This window comes from Agelaius tricolor, unplaced genomic scaffold (assembly GCF_023055355.1).
Source record: "Agelaius tricolor isolate 1412-34295 unplaced genomic scaffold, bAgeTri1.0.p SCAF_5, whole genome shotgun sequence".
Taxonomy (NCBI): domain Eukaryota; kingdom Metazoa; phylum Chordata; class Aves; order Passeriformes; family Icteridae; genus Agelaius; species Agelaius tricolor.
This window is the reverse complement of record NW_027269265.1, coordinates 35,320,301-35,332,922: the sequence shown is the minus strand read 5'-3', so window position 1 is coordinate 35,332,922 and position 12,622 is coordinate 35,320,301. Positions and strand designations below refer to the sequence as shown.

The 12,622-nt window shown below is 42.5% G+C and overlaps 1 protein-coding gene across 7 annotated transcripts in view; it reads right to left on the bottom strand.

The window, feature by feature from the left end:
- Positions 1 to 10,533, bottom strand: part of RGS6 (regulator of G protein signaling 6) — a 249,484-nt gene extending 238,951 nt beyond the window's left edge. Inside the window, exon 1 of one of the 7 annotated variants that reach the window (XM_071427215.1) lies at positions 10,204 to 10,533. The gene's annotated coding sequence lies outside the window, so the exon portion shown is untranslated. Of the gene's footprint in view, positions 1 to 6,248; positions 6,404 to 9,274; positions 9,606 to 10,203 lie in introns of those variants that run through there. The other 6 variants (XM_071427218.1, XM_071427220.1, XM_071427219.1 and 3 more) reach the window with 6 other exon arrangements.
- Positions 10,534 to 12,622: the final 2,089 nt, after the last annotated feature.

Here is a 12,622-nt window from a genome sequence, read left to right as displayed (position 1 = left end):
TATCCTTCTCCAGAGAGCTGCCCACTGCAAACACAAATGAGACTGCCCACGGTCAAAGTACAGCTTTTTTACCCTACTACAATGTTAACATGCTGCATTTGCAACCCTTTAATAATGTAAAAGTGCATAAAAGTCCACATCTGATTCGCGCAGTCCTCTCTTAAGAAACAAACCAAAAAAACCTACACAATTTTTTCCTCACTGTCATCCCAGTCTACTCCAGATGCAAGCAGGAAGTCAACCTTACAACACTACACAGACTGAAAACAGTTAGTCCTCTGACTCTTTCTCTAAGCACATGCTTGTGATGTATCAGCCAGAAGTGAATCCAGCTTAGCCTTATAAAGAGATTTCAGCTACACTTAGCTGAAAAGAGTGAAAACAAAGATTTTATGTAGGTTGGTTTTGGTTTTTTTTTTAATAAGCCTCTAGCTTAATTAAGGCAGCCTCCAGCTAAGAACCTCACCACTTACTATATGAAGAGTGCTGTCAGCTCCTCTCTCCTTTGGGCAGTTTGCTGTATTATCAGGGCTAACTCATCCCAGCCTGAAGCCACACACCAGCAATCTAAATCCAAATGCATGTCTTCAAAGAAATAAATCTCTAAATTTCAAATATCATGTTCAAAGATGCTGTTTTCCCACAGCTGTTTTTCTGACAATAGCCGTGCTTGCAGCAATCTGGACTCCTCAGCACCAAAAGTGATAAAAATTGGAAACCATTTGTGCTAACCATTCTCTCACTCTGCCACACACAAGGACAAAATCAGCAGTCTTTAACTTCTTAATAGATGGTCTATTAAGCCTTTGAAAAATATTACCAAAAATATGCTAAAAAGAGAGGGTGCGTTCTCCTCTCACTGATTTTTTTCCTTTTTATGTTTTATTCTCTATTATAGAACACTTCTGCTTTTCCCCTAAGAAACATAAGGACACTGGATTAGACAGGCAACTGCTGACAAAATGCACTGAATCACAGTAAGAGTTCTCTCTCTCGCTCTTATCTGATCAGGCTCCTCACTCTCCCAAAAACCAGAAGCTGCAAAGAGATAAGGCTCCCATATGTCACGAAAGGATGAGTGAACTTTAAGGCGGAATAACCAATCAAAAATATGCTCTGAAAATCAAGAAAATATTTTTTTCTAGTTTACCTTTTCAGAGGTTCTCATACAGAACTGTAACTAGAAAATTTCAAAGAAAACCACCTTTACATTTTAATCCACAAATTCTGTCAGCATTTAATCTCTGTGTATGTGTAAGTTCAATGAAAGTATCTGAACAGTAAATTAAGAGATTCCCCTTAGTGTTCTCAAACACCTTGACTGCTGTCAGAAAAGACCATTGGAAACAAGACTGCTGTAAGAAACCTCTTACAGACACAAACCCCCATGTGTTCCATAGAAATTAACACATCTAGAAGTCCTTATGCACTCTGGGTTTTTTTACATAATAGAGAAAGAAAGAAGTACATTAGAAGAAATCCTGCAAAACTATTTCTTGAAAATATTACCTGGATTTAACAAAATAATACAAGGTCATATGTCAACTCCTATTCTGCATCATAATAAATAAATTGTAAACTTAATATACAAAATTTGCAGTGCAAAAAATTTCTTGCACGTGTGAGATAAAATAAGATAGTTTTTTAAAATAGGGGAAAACTGAATCAGAGAAAACAGAATCAGCTAAATGAATTCCCATGGAGATATATATCAGGACTGTTAAGCTGGAATATAATTTTGGGTGACAATATGTGAAAATTACCTTTATGCTATGTAATTATATATTTCAAGGGCAGCTTATAATTGACACATAGTGTTAATATCAAATTATGAGAGATTTAGTGCTTTAGCACACAATCATAGAGTAAATTACAATTTCATGTCATTAATACCTAGGTAATTTTTTTCTAATTAGTGAAATACAACTAGACTACACAACTTTTCATATGCCTGAGAAATCATATAACCACATGCCTTGCTGAACTCATAATTACCTAATAGGAAAAATATCTACCTGATCTGCTAGAATATTTAGATCAAACAGGTCATTATTAAGGTGACAGGAGGGAAGAGACGGAAGGAAAAATCACACTGAATTCAATTAATCTCCATTAATATTAAGTTGCTATTTCACATTACATAAATCTCTCTAAAATTGCACTGGGAAGAAATACTTGTCTTCATATTCTTTTTCTAGTTAATTATTACTTCATTAAACCAGGACATGGGCATGCCATGCAAGTTGTGTATACTGGAAGGCAACATACAGCCTATCATTAAGCTGATCCTGTTGGCCAAGGTGAATACAGTAGCCAGTGGATCCCCAGGACCTACCTGGGATATACTCTGCTCTTCAGTGGTGTAGCTCAGTCCAAGCACTGCACAATTCACCTCTACTCCTCCTTCATGGCACTGCTCCCCTGCACTGGAGGGGTAGAGAGGGAAGTCTGCTTATAGTGAAGTATAGCTCCCAAAGCACCTAAAAATCCTTCAATCCTTTCTTTTGGACATCAAATTGTAACTGAAGTTACTCCAAAAATAGTTTCCTAAAGAAGATCATCCCAGACCTTCTGCCCCTCCTTGAAAGTGGTGAGCATTGCAGTACTATCAACAATACTCAGTCTGTTGCTTTTTTTAAGAATAAAGTATAAACACTTCCAGCAGCAGCACTTAATGTTCAAATTTTTGCCAAACAAATTCCTCTTTGTTTGTGGGAAAGCAGTTTTGTTCACATTGGGTGAATTCAAGGGCTCTAAAGGACCCCATTGCTTCTCTTTCTAAGGTACAAGCTCAGAGGGAGCTCCATGCTGAAGCACAGGTGCTCAACACTTTTCTCACTCTACAATTGGCAGGATGAAGGATGGGCACACATCCAGGCCAGGGAACAAGCCAAAATCCTTTTGCCTCAGTCTGAGAGAGCAGGAAGAGAGGACACAGTTCCAGGACACCCCCTTTTTCCTCTTTTAAGGGAAACTGGGATCCTGATGAAGGCTGGTATTTCCCATTTCTACTACTCTTACAGATATTTCCTAAAGGTGCAGTGCCCTTCCATAACTAAGTGCTTCACCTGTGGAAAACTTGCCTCAGAACATCCTACAGGTATGTCTGCATTTCCACACAGTACTGAGGCAGGGAGCAAGCTCTGGGCTCCTGATCACCCACAGTGTTTAATTGCTGGTTTGCTCCCATGTTCTCTTTTGTAGAGCTCCAAATCTAAGCAGACACACAGTTGGGAACACAGTTCTCCACCATCAGCACCTGCTCTCAAGAGTCAGCATGGATCATCTCACACAAGGTTGGGGTTCCTACCGCTTATCCATGTCTGCATCAGTCTCCCAATAGGTTCTGCAACACCCTACAGCTTCCCAACATGTCCCAAGTCCTACAATGCATAACCTCATCCTTCTGGTGGGCTGCAGGACAATCTCACTTTTTTTTAAAGATTATGCTTGAAATTAAAACCATCCACAACAATCACTGCATCTTCAGGCCACAGATGTACCAGCTAAGGGCCAGGGGTCTGAGACCCCTCTGGCCAAGAATATGCAGTATAAACACAGGCATCTTTTAGACCAAACTAGCTCTCACATGAGTCAATCCAAGTCACTTGGCTTCCTGCAGATACATACAACTTTAAACTTAGCCCCTGAGTAATCTAATGTGCAGATGCCTGTACGTACTTCTCACCAATCACTTGCTGTTTCAAATCATGTACATCCGTCAAAAAAAAAAAGTAAATATTAATGGTTTAGTGGTCTAAGCAGAATATTGTTAACCAGGGATCACCAAGGCCTCATACCACCTCCAAAAGGGTGCTCTCCATGGTCTTGAGCAATTTTCTCTCCATCTGAGACACCTGTGGTAGTGCTCATGCTGTTACTGTCTAACAGACAACACTCAGGATGGAGAGTTCCAGTTGTTCCATTTGTGTGAGCCACTGGTGATCTGCCTCAGTCACTTGGCAGGTGATCAGACTGTTTCTTGATAAGCACTCAATTTTGATTTTATATATTTCTAAATCTGCACATATTCTTAGCTATTCTAGAATGCTGAAAATACTGTCTGGACCTGGATGTTACATCCAGGAAACATAGGGTTGGAAGTCAATATAAAGTAATTTTTGGCATCTAACTTTGACTAGGTCCTGACTTCCCAAGATAACCAGAAGAAGAAATGGAATGGAGATGGATTGTAGTGAATATTGACATACAAATTGCTAGTTAACTAGGCAATTTTTTCCCTTTACGAAATCAATTGTTAAAATGGGCACTTGCATATTACATTTACTTTTAATGGACCAGAATTATGTTATAGCAAGAAGAAACTGCTTCCAATACATCCACTCCTCTTCCAAAGAGTTCAGAAAAAAAATGCAGTGTTCACTGGTAATCAATCTCCCTTCCAATAAAATAATACTGCTGTGAGCACAAGGCCTCTTGGAAAGGTTCTGAGCCAACATGCTGTTACCAAGGATAGCTACAAAGAATGTGATAGCAAGTATATGCTGAATATTTTACTAAAACAAGTGCCAGTGCTATATAAATTTAGAAATGCAACGAGATAGTTCTAGATTAACTTTGAACTTCATGTGAATTGGTGATCCCAAACTACAGCAGTAATTATTCAGCACTATCAGCCTGCAAGCAGCAGCAGCTACAAAGCTGAAGCTGTATTTTCTTGTTTTGCAACAATGCCAACTTGTTGTCCAGAATCATTCCCTGTGGAAAATGGGTAACTGTACTGATAATACAGAGCTTGAGGGTAGACATCTAATCTATTCTCCAATATAAATCTTCTACTGGATCAGTTAAGGTGTGCTAAGAGCTTCCTGTTCTTTGAAGCTGGTCCATCAAATACACCATCTCTGAAAGTGCCTTGCCTTTACATACCCTAGGAAATACTAATTGCAATTTCAGTAAGCTACTTCTGGGGCATGGGCTGCACTTTGTATTTTCCATTGTATCCAGTAAGCTGAAAAAAACTGAAGAAAATTGATTCAAATATAAAACTGAATGAGGAGATGCACAAAATAATGGATGCTCTAATACAGACTGGTAAGAAAATACTAAAATTAAAAAAAAAAAACCTAAACAAACAAAACATAGGCCTCAGTGCTTGTTAGATTCCAAATTCAAATTTACTCCACATAAACTCCCTGTTCCCAATAGAGGTTGCTGAAATGAAGTTCCCCTCAAGCAATCTTATGCAAGTTCATAGAAGCAATCCAGCCCTGCATTGATCAGTGACTACATAATCTCATTTAAAATGCCCCAAAGTGCTGAGAGTTCTTGCCGGTTGTTCATTCTCAAGATGATGGAAAATTGCAAGTACCCTTGCAATCAAATAAAATAGGAAATTTGCTACCCAAAAGCACAGGTGTCCTTGAAGATGCGGCACCATGAAATACCCTTGGTGCAAATGAACACAACTGGTTGTATCCCACCTACTTCAAGGACATGATGCAATATACTGTGATTTCACTGCCCTGCTGTTTATCATAACAGCACACAGCCTTTTCAGATGCAAATTACACACAAATCACTTCAGTAATTGCAATGTAAAAAGCACTTAAGCCACTCCTGAATTAGCAAGCTCAAGTCCAAACACCACACATCCACACAGTTCAGCAAAGCCTACAAATCCCAGTGCTGTGGTTCATTTAACCTGAACTTCATAATGCCATATCTGGAGTGCTACAAATACCAATATAAGTTACATACACTATAAATACTAATATACTTGACTACTGCAACTGTTAGAGTATAATAGTCCTATTAAAGACAGTTAGTTTATTTGAGCTAATACATGTCTCTGCCAGATTGCTTTTACAGTGGTGAATGCAATCTAAACATAGGTGCTCATCTGTGACACAAGCAATTAGCATTTTTTTTACAAAACGATAAATTAAATCACAGTGAAATTAACTGACTTCCCACATTCACACAACAAATGACAGAGCAATAACTTGGACATCTAAACCCTGACTTTCAAGCCATTAGTTATCATTTCCTTAACACACACTCCTCACAGCATAGGAGGCCTGTAGCGTGAGGATCTTTAACTACCCCGTGGACATTTCACTGCTGATGCCAGGTCCTAGGAGCACAATGAAAAAGATTAAATATTGTCCTTTACCATCAGGATAATATTTATAGTGTGTAACTGAAGATTCCTGCAAAAGTGCAGCATTAATTCCTTCTCACTGCCTCATGGTGCCCACCACCCCTGTGCAGGCAAAGGGCAGTACCTGTGCTGCTGAGTCTAGGAATACACAGCTGTTTCCAGCATGAGAATCAGAGCTTCTGGGATGTCAGTGTCAGAACCTTATTGCTCACTGAAATTTTAATCTTCTTCTCTCTCCTTCTCTCCATATTCTTTGCCACCCGCTGCAGAGATGTTAAAAAATAGTACGAGATCTGATGCAACATAAGTGGGTAGCAGCAGTCTCTCTTGACTCCACAATCTTCCTAGAGCTTGACAACCAACAAGAAAAACACAAATTAGCTCCTCTTTCTTTCTCCTCTTCATAGATAGAGCACAACAACAGAAATTAGCTCATTCCTCAGTCACCACAATATGCTGGAAACACTAACTGAAATCTTGGCAATGCCTTTTCATGGTAAAACTTACATAGATTAAGAAAAGACTGTGGATACACTAACACTAATATCATCCTGTATAAACTTTAAATGCCACTATATTATTGAGGGAAAGTTGCAATCAAACCATTTAGAACTTTCCATGATGCATCTATTATTACCTTTTCAAAGATATAAAGACACACCAAATTTTTCAAAGTACTCTAGCCACCTCTAAACCCCCATAAATCCACCACCACCAAAATGCAAGCATTGTTCTCACAATCACCAGACAGAAAGTTAAAAGATGAAGAATGAAGGCAGAAATTTTAGGAAAAAAATAGATTTAGAGGTGTAGGAACATAATAATTCAGTTCAGAATACGAAGATGTGCAACTATATGCAAGTGCTCAAAGATGCCAAGAGCAAATTTTGTAGCCTGAGGAAGTCAGATGTGTAACTCCGCAGGAACAAAGTGACTGACCAGATGCTTCTGAAAAAACCACCATCACCACCTACAGTTTCTGAAATGTGCTTGGCCAGCACAGCTCTGGTCAGCTTGCCTCATGCAGACCAAGCTGCAAATGAACAGGGTTAAATGTACTATTACACCTTCAGTAATAGCACAGGGCCACCACACTGCTTGGTAACTTCAGAAGGCAGAGTGCTATCTTACACTGCACCGGGGACAGCACTTCAAAGTCTGAATTGAAGAAACACCCTTCCAAATCAACATAATTTTCTTATTCTACCCAGGTTTTCTTTGTAATTATAACGCCATGGTGTGAATTGACATAAATAATAATGCAGCCATGAAGATGTTGAAAAGAGTGTCAGGAGGAAACAGGAGCACTTCAGTTCTGACAATTAAGTGCAATATTTGTTACCTGAAATAGCCCAGGGCTGCTCAGTGAAGTGGACCTCTTTGTTCCTACAATATCTCCTCTAGAGAGCCAAGGTGTGCTTCCAGAAACTGAAGCTCCAGGTAACAAGCACAAACAATACACAATAACCCATCATAAGGGCAAAATTCTACTCTTGTAACATTGGGCATGGAAAGAGCAGTTTGCCCTTGTTCAGCTGCCATTGTACAACTGGGGTGTTTAATTTAGATATCAAAGATATACCCAGCCAAAGCCCCTCTGTTAATTACCCCTCATACTTGAAAAGCTGAAGACTCATATCATTAATTGAGGAAAGAAAAAAATCACCACCCCACAACACCCTTGCATTTGTGTTAGGAAGCCTGAGCCATGGCACTGCAAGATCCCCAAGTTTCACCACAGACTAACACAGCATCCCAAGGCACTATGTTAAAACAACACACTGCAGCTATTTTTCTCTTCCTGCTACTCCACATATATTAGCTTCTTCTCTTCCCTGCCATCTGTTAGTTTGCTGCAGTCTGCTGGGACAGGACTGCCCTCTCCTTTTCTCCCCTTCTTGCCTGCTCGAATGGGCGACAACAAAGCCAGGCACTTCCTGTCCATACACTCAGCATTTCTCAGCTGCCTCAGAAGCATTACCAAATGCAGAGTTAGGAATGAAAAGTGTTCTGCTCACCTATGCTGTACCAGTGTGCCCACCAGAATTACATGATAGACACTGAAACACCTTGTAAGTGGCAGGCAAGGAGGTAACTGCTGCTTTAAGAGGACACACCTTTTCATCCTATCCACGGGCATCATTGTTTAAAACAGGTATCTGTACTATCTGCACCACAGGAACTATCAGAGAGAAACCAAGGTAAGCAGCATTGACAATTTATGCAGCAATCTACCGCAACTTTTCTTAGAAGGGAAGGCTAGCAAGGAAAAAAACCAGAAAAATCAGGTAAACAGCAATCTACTACTACCATAAACTTCAGTGTAAGATGTGTAGCAAATCACTGTTTTTCCTTTCCCTCTAAAACAGTTCAGAATGGAAAAAAGAACGGCTATCTAATCCATCACACTTGTAGCCAGTTAGGAAGGAAATTGGAATGTTTGTCATCAATTGTTCTATCAGTCAGGTCATTAGAAAAAGGAACGGCTCATCTAAAAATAAAGTCAATATTGGCTGAGTCTAAACAGCTTCTTCAGCATTTCACACACATATTCAAGCAATGAACACTATTATTCTGTGCTTGTAACAACATGCCCCCAAGCCAACAACTGCTCTTCAACATCTGACCTCTTTTTAAAGTAGATTTACAAGGAAGTATAGTGAAAGTGTTCCAAAATCAGCTGGTGAGAAAGTATTATAGATCATAACCCCACACTAAACAATTCCTAGTTCTTCTGATCTGCAAGATTAGAATAAATCTAGCATTACAAAAAAAAATTAAAAATAAAAAAGGAAACGATATCAAATATACTTCTATTCAAAAATAAAAATAAATCCCACACTAACAGCTCACAAAGCACTTCCTCCAGAAACAAAGAGGAAAAGTAGGTTTCTTTGGGATGGGAAACCACCAATATCTGCTGCAACACACCAACACAAAGGTGAGTTTTACAGTACGAATTTATTGATCAAAGACAGATTTTCCTGCTTTCCAATCCCTATACACTGCCAGTCAGCAAATATAATTCAATCAAGAGCAAATTACGCATATCTTTGATTTCAGGGAAGCATCATGTAGCACACAGGCTACGACTGGGATGCAGTTCTGCCAAGTCCCTTACAGGTCCGCTGAAGGAAGCCCCCGACTTACCTGGGCCGTCCCAGCGAGGGCAGCGGCGGTGCAGACGGGGCGCCAAGCTCAGAGCCACAGGCGTAGTCAGCTCCTCGGAGCAACAGCCCTGGCTGCTATTACGTCTGCAGCGTACAAGCGGCAGCGTGCCGTTATTTATACAAAAATCAGCATCTTCCTCAGGAAAAAAAAAAACACTCGAAGCTTCTTACTGGCCCTGCAACACACTCCTGTACTTATGCCATCACATCTAGTGACTAAGAAGATGCTTTCAGTGTCACAGGAGATTAAGATTCTGGGAGGAGAGTGCCTGGCAGCTTTACTCTCACACACCAATCTGCCTTCACGCAAACGCACTTTATCGGCGGATGGAAGTGTATTATTGCAATACGCTACTGAAGCGAAACAGTTTCCAAGTTTTCCCACAGGGCATCAGCTCCCGCTTCAAGCGGCACCCCAGCGCTCGCTCCCCCTCGTCCATCCCCGAAAAGACCTGCGGTTTCTGGGCATCACAACTTGTCCTGCGTCCCCACCGAGCTCCGGCTCTCCGTGCGCTGCCCTCATACCTGCCGGGACACCGCGCCCCCAGAGCAGCGCCCCGCGGGGCGTGGGCACCCGCACCGCCCGGACAGCACCGCCTGCGCCGGGGCCCGAGGCCGGGCCCCTTCCTGCGGACCCCGCGGGAGGGCGAACCGCAGCCGCGGTGCTCTCGGGGTCCGCACGGCCCGGGCAGGGCACGGCCTCCCCCCGGCCGGGCACCACAGACACACACGTACCACACACGCAGAACACACACCTTGCACCTGTCCGCTAGTACCGACCGGGAGCGAACTCCCACCCCGGGGGCTCGGGAATCCCGCTGCCAGGGCACAGCCGAGTGACAACCACTCGCCACATAGATGCGGATAAGCAGGGAAAAGACGAGAGAGAGAGCAGCCCACTTCCATTACCTTAGCAATCGCGTCGCCGCCGTCCCCTGACGCCCCTTCGCCTCTCCTCAGAGACGGGGAAGCGCCCGCAGCATGGCGTGAGCCTGCGGGCGGGGCCGGCGGTCAGCCCGGGGCTCCTCCGTGCGCCTCTTCCAAAAACCTCCCGTTCTCCTCAGCGCCCCTCCTGCTGCGGCGAGGACGGCGGCCGGGGCCAATCTGCCGCGACCAGAGCGCCGCGAGCACACCGCGCCCCGCCCGGCCCGGCCCGGCCCTCGCTGCCGCCCCCGACCCTCCACCAAGCCCGCGCCGGGCGGGCGGGGGCGGGATCGGCCCCAGCCCCGGCCCCGCCGCCGCAGCGCCCGCTGCGGGCGGCCAGGGCGCGCCGCCCCCACCCGGCCCCGGCGCCTGTTTCCCCGGTGCCGAGCCGGCCGCCCTTTGGCGGTGGCGTGGAGGAACTTCAGCTCCCGTGTCCCGCCACCCCGGCCGCTGCTGGGGCACTCGGCGCAGCCCTGAAGAAAGGCATGCAGCCGAAGGCAAGCCTTGTATCTCTCTTACAATCTTGTTTATGTGTTGAGTCGCGCAATTAAAGTGTTTGGCTGAAGTCCTCCATCTGAAACTGGGAAAGCCTCATCTTTTGGTCACTTTCCTCCAACAGCCAGGATTCCCTAAATAACACCCGAGCTCTGCACACCACCATCGATCTTAACAGGCACCATAACTCCAACAAAACAGCTTGGGGATCCAGCCCTTTTACACAGACCTGTCCCATGGGCAAGACATTGCAGTTTTATTGATTAGGATAAATTTCCACAGATTAACTTCGTGGGCAATATAGCTCGCATACTTCTTATGCTACTATCCACGGATTTTTCTAATGGATGAGATTTTTATTCCTTTTTCACCATTTGGCAAGTTAAGCCCACCTTACCCCAAGCTGACCCTCAGGTCTGAGAGCCCTATGCTGGGATGCACTAGGGCAAACCATTGACAGGAGGTAGCCACGCCCATCTCCGTGCCAAAGTTTGTGAATTTCCAAGGTCTGGTTCCCACGCATCAGACTCATTATTGCTGTTGAAACTCTTCACGATGAGGCTGTCAGCTGCACAGAGGAAAGGCTCCTTTACCCACCCGTGTAGCCTGCCTTAAAAGCCCTTGTGTGGTGTCTCTGTTTTCTCAATTTCCTAATATCCTGGATCTTACCAAAGCCAGGTTTATATTTCATAAGCCCTCTGACACCAGAAATTATCATGTGCAGGGATGTCCTCTTATTTTATGCTGTAGTCTGCCCAGCACAATTTCGGGTGATATCTGGTACACTAAACTGCTGCAGTAACTCAAATATTAAATTAAAAAGAAAAAAATATTTCTGGTTCAGCTGTGGATCCCTTCCATTTTTACTGGATCCATATGTCCATCTTTACCGTTACTGGCTACTCCTTCCTTAGTCTTGCAAATGCCAGTTTCTACCTTGCAGAGTTTACACACTTCTTCAAAAAGGTCCTTCATCAACACAGACTATACATTTATTTCACTGTCACACTCAAAATTGCATCTTAGTGGCAAAATTCTGCAGTTATGCCTCACACAAGCTCATTGACCCTTACTAGACTTTACAGGGTGTTGATTCATTTGATTTGTTTCAGATTTCAGCTGTGGGCATTTAAAAGCTTCTGTGGCAGGTTAAAACATTTTGATCTTGGTTGTTTTGTTCAAAGAAAATGTACCTCTCAAACATCACAGCATATTTTTGGGATACTTTTTTGAAATAAAATTAATCTAAAAAATATTACCCTTTATATCAAGTTTGAATTTAAACTAATTTTCATTCCCTTTGGATTAAACAAAGCATATTATATATTATTCGCCACACAAAGCTGTCTGACAAAGGGAGGAAAGAGAGAATGGCAACCTATGAAATAAAGATTAAATTTTTTAGAGATTTTCTCAGCAAAGCATTTTAAATCACTAGTTATATTGAGTTATGCTGGGGTATGACTACATGTAATATCAATGGGGAAGTATTTCAGTGTCTTATATGAGGTCTGTTCAGGAAAAACTGTTTCAAGACTACTCTACACAGTCTTTGTTCTCACAGCTCCCTCAAAGGAGTGTGCATGCAGTAGCCAACAAATCTAAGTGCTTGAATATATCAGATTAAAAGGCAAGTTCTATAGAAAGGCTGTTTTCAAAGTAAAGACAGATAGAAAATATTTCACATGTGTATTAACATTATAATTCAAAGAAATTACCAATATGTTTTCTGGAAGCATATGCAGCCTAGTATTACCATACTCCAGCAGCCCATGACGTTGAGAAAGGAAGCTGAATGGAAACATTAAAGCAAAAGTGACATCTATGCTTATTTTAATCATGCTCAGCAGAAGAAATTGTAAGCAAAAAGTACAAATAAAAGGAAAGGCAAATTGACTTCTCTCAGGTA